We start from the raw sequence: 5,083 nt of genomic DNA on the forward strand, positions 1-5,083 counted from the left end.
ACTTCGCACATGGAGCTGACCCCGCCCACTGGCGCACGCCTTCTGGCATGACTGGGCTGGCTTCTGCTGCCACCCAGGGCTCCTGGCACTGCAGGCAGGAGCCGTGCACCATTGGGCCAGGCTAGCTCCTGCCTCCACGTGGCAGGCACATGGAGGCAAGAGCTGGCCCTGCCCAATGGCACATGGGTCCTGGTGGCAATGCCAGGAGCCCCCACATGCCAGCAACTGGGCGGGGTCTGTGCACCATATGTAGCCCCTGGGACTCGGGTCATACCACACAAAAACTGGGGGCTCTGAATGCAGAGAGCCATGAGTGCCTCAAGGGCCCTCTCCCCACAAACCTCCCACTCACAAACCTCACACTCATAAACCCCCCCCACAATCCACCCACAGGCCCCATGCCCACCCCCCACAAACCCCACACCACCACTACACCTAGCCACAACACCTCCAAACCCCATACCCGCCCCACAAATCTCACATCCTTCGTGCCCAATTGCCGGATGGGATAGCACCTGCTGGCAGGAGCTGTGGCTTCAAAGGAAACTGCTGCACTGCAGCCCTGCTCTGTGCCCATGCCAGTGCTGGGACATGTAGTCCCAGTCTGGTGGGGGCCCCTGGTCCTAGGACACACTAGGTGGGGGAGGGATTGGCGATGACAGCAGGGGAGCAGGGATTGAGGTGGCAGTGGGGTCTATGAGTGATGAGCCAGAGGTGGTAGCAGAGGTGTGTATGACAGAGAGAGAGAGAGAGAGAGATGGGGTGGGCAATGGGGGAGCACTCTGGGTAGGAGACAACACTAGAGCCAGGCTTGGAGCCCCTCTGCCCTCCTAGAGCAGCATGTGCAGTAGGAGGCTGGCCTAGAAGGGAAGAGGCTTGCCCAGCCCAATCCCTGAGCCCCAGTTGAGGGCTTCCCAAGAACAACATGGGGATAGTTGGGGCCTGGACACAGGTGCAGGGAGCAGATCAGCAAGGGCTGGCACTGCTCAGAGCCACAAAGCATCAGGTGGGACAGCTGCAGCTAGAACCACGTCCTGGTGCTGAGATGGAACTGCTGCCCAGAGGGAGGGAGTGGCCGGCAGGCAGAAGCTGCAGGTCAGGAGTGAAGGGCACTGGTGGAGCTATGGATTCAGATTGAGGAGTAAGGGCATGGGCAAGGGAAGTGCACCAGCCTATCAGTGCTGCTCAGCACCACAAAGCGGCTGCAGCCGTCCCCACATCCTGGTGAGGAGGCAGGGACAGCTCCAATTCTTCTATGATAAAAAAAACCAAAAGCAAATGCCAGAGTGTATAAATATTTAGAATTTATTTTATTAGGATGATAGAGGCACTGGTAGGCTTCCAAATTGCTTTAAAATTGTAAATATATCAATACAACAGTGTCCACCGGGGGTGGGGGGTGTCCCTAGTGGCATTTCATTTTAATCGCAGAAGAATGCATATTTTGGGTATTTTAATGAGGGAATTCGGGGTTTTGATTAGACGATTTGTAATTTTTAAACACGGAACACCAAGATTCCTGCTGGTGAGGCAAGTGGCAGGACCTGCGCAGAAGAGCCTGCCTAGGGCCAGCACTGGGAACCTAGCTGGAGGGTAGACAAGGTGGCTGACCTGGCCATTTGGGGGCTAGGAGAACATGTTTCAACTGTTCAAAGCAGGCCACCACAATGAACACATGTTCTAGCCGATAGCTGCCCAGATGGCAGAATGGGGGCACAAGGAGACATGACAACAATGCTGCACAAAAGCCACCTGTGCAGCTACACCCCACTGGCAGCTGATACAGAGGTGCAGGTGGCTCTGCTACAGTGCTCATGCCACAGTCCAGGCAGCTAAGCAGTCCCTGTCCAGACCTGGCAAGCATCCAGCCATGGGACCGCAGGTCCAAGGGGATGGATGCTGTTGCAGGTGGTAGCAGATCACAGCTAGGCAGCAGCCCCCACAGCCAGGCTGCTGTAGTGGGAAGAGGGTGCAGCAGTCCAGCTGACACAAGGGGCTAGTATCCCCAGACACCAACTGGCTGGGCCTCAGAAGCTCTGAGCTGTTCACCAGGGTAGTTTTTTATACTGATGGGTCCTACACAGGTGATGGCCCCAGTCTTTAGCTCCTCCTGGATGAAGATCCAGGAAGAGCTGGGGAGGACCAGTTTGCCCCAAGCAGCACAATTTGCCCTAGAACAAAGTGTATGTTCAGGCACATATGCTGAGGCACAAATTTGTGCCACTGCCACTTGAGCTGCTGCAAGTACACATGCCTGTGTGTGTGGATACACCCTGCGGTGCTCACTTTCACCCTGTTCCAACTCTGGGGCTTCCACCTCCCCCACTATCTACACTCAAGCATTTCTGCCTAGGGAGGCAAAACAGGTATTCATGCCTCTGACAACTAAGTTAGCCTTTCACTTACGAGACTGCTTTGATGGCATCCTGTGGATTTAGAAAGTTATTAGTATATAATCTACTTTGGGTACTTTTCTCCTATTTAAGCAGTTTAGTATCTATATTTAACAACTAATCAAGTAATTGCATTATATTTGGCTTTGCCTTATTCTTCCATGCTGCTAACCATATAATAGGCTAAGTGGCGAGCAGCAGCTAAAGCTAAAGTTACCTAACACTTTCCCTGTTATGATCCTGTTTTTAGTGACTTCTATGATTGCAGCACCATTTAACTGCAACCTTTCCCAAAAAGTCAACCAGTGACAAATACCCAAAATGAAGACTATCATCCCAAACAGTTAGTTTGGTATATTTATGCCACTGCTATTTGTCCCCAGGTATGCAAGCTCTGGCATGTAGCAAGTTGACCCAAGTGGGGTAAGGATGGCTAAGGCCAGCACCTGGGCTGGCCCCAATAGCCTTACCTGGAGTCCTGGAGGCCTCCCAGAGCAGCAGCAGCAGCAATCCAGGTGCTCAGAGCTTGGCTGGCAGCCAGAACATGGATCTGCATAGCCAGGCTTCCTTTCTGGCGATACACACTGCTGCCACATGAATCACGCCACTCTCTCTTTTTTTTTTTTTAAGCAGTGGAGTTTCTTTTACATGAGGATCTCCCAGTGTAAAAAAAACCCACCACACTGCAAATTAGCAGTGTGTTGAACACTTGCATGTGCAATATGTCATTTGCAGTTGGGACACATACATGTGCGGTACGCAGCACCGCAGACCCATCTGCAGCACCACACATTAGGGCTGTGAGAAATTTCACCGGCAGTTTCGTTTCAGTGTTTAGACTCGTTTTGAGCTTGAAACAGCAAAATCAAAATGAAACAAAGGGCTTTGAAACAACTTTGAAACAAAACAAGGGCAGTCGAAACATTTTGAAAGTTTTGAAACATTTTGAGTTTTGAAGCTCAAGGTTGGCTTGCCTGCAGGGAAACAGAGGGGGGAAGGACTGCTCTTATATTGACTGTGTAGCTGGCCAGTGACTGTGATCCTTCCCTGAGGTCCCTTCCAATCCCAGTGCTCTGTTTTTTAAACAGCATTAAAAAACCCAGCATTGTTTGAACTGAGCTGCTTTCTGCCTTAGAGTCAGTTACTGACCAATCTTCCAGAAGCTCAGTAGTGTTAGACAACAAAGGCTACTACTATTGATGTTCTACTTGCTAGCCTAGCAAGTGGGATTCAGCAATACTTTTTGCTTTCTTTCTATACCTTTTTATTTTATTATTATAGTCATTGATTGATTCCTTCCAATTTATTCCTCTCCCAAAATCCTCTTTTTGTTTAGTCTATTTTAATGCTTTTCAAATCTGTGCTCTCTTTCACAGGGTGCATTCCATTCACTCTGCAGGAAAGCACAGCATAATTATATTGCATATTATAATATAGAATTTATATAGGAAAAAACATACATACAGTACACACCACGTTGTTACTTGGTGTCTCCACATATTTTCCATCAGGGTGCCTTGATAGATATATGTATTGTGTTGTGAAGATATCTCCACAATGGAGATATTGTTAACAGGTTTTACATGTCTTGTCATGGCATGGTCTGGATCCATTTGGTGTGTTTTGGACTGTAGGAAGTTAGCTTTTGGTGATGAGGTTAGTGAGGTTTAGTGCTCATTTGAATTTACAAACCACTTTTCACAGATGAGTCTATGAACTGCATTTCATCAACTTCCTAGGTACAGAAACTCATGGACTCAACTCAATATAGACATTGGAATACTGACACACTACCTACCACCTGCTGGACATCTGACTCCCCAGGTACCTCTCCACTTTTATCTGTCAAAGGCCCATTCCCCTCTACCCCACCCTGTATCTCACCCCCTGATGCCTCCATTTCTATTTTCACTGACTGGCTTTTTTGCCTGCATTGCATACCAGCCTCTGGCTTCTTCACTATTCCTTCCATCCAGGAACAGCACATACACCAACTGCAGGTGCTTCCTCAGCCTGATGAAGGGTTCTTCAACCCAAAGCCTTGCTAAGATATATTTCTCTAACTATTCAGTTGGTCTGATAAAACATACCAGATTAGATTGACCCAAAGGAAAGGACCTTGTCTGCCAGTGCCATGTCCTTAGACCAACACCCCTAGCATCTGTCCCTAGTCAGCTGACCCAAAGGACACGGGGCTCTGGGCACATCTAGGCCCCAGGCCTGGGGCTGGCAGGGAGAGTTCTCTGGCAGCTGCTAGAGAAGCAGCTCCTGCAGGAAAGGAAAGAAAGGCTCTAGTCTGTGACAGTGTGGCTGCCTGAGATGCTGCTGGTGCTACTGTGCTGCTTACTAAGTTAGTACCTGTTGTCATTTAAAGTAGTGAACCAGGATGAGGCTGGAGGGGATAAGAAGACCTCACTGGGGCACACTACCATGTCATGTAGAGGCCCCAACACCAGTGAGGCCTTAACACACACACACATCATGAGTTTTGCCTGTCAGCAGGCTTAGGCGCAGTTTCCCAGAAATCCCTGTGCCTATCTCCTTGAAAACTGGCAGGCTTCATGGCCTCAGTAGCGGCTACCATATCAACAGTTTTCACCCAACTGCACTTTAACACACACACACGACATGAGTTCCGCTGTCAAGATTGAGGTGCAGTTTCCCAGAAACCCCTGTAAGTATTTCCTTGA

The sequence above is a fragment of the Crocodylus siamensis genome, chromosome 1 (assembly GCF_052110815.1).
Source record: "Crocodylus siamensis isolate JL-2025a chromosome 1, ASM5211081v1, whole genome shotgun sequence".
Lineage (NCBI taxonomy): Eukaryota > Metazoa > Chordata > Crocodylia > Crocodylidae > Crocodylus > Crocodylus siamensis.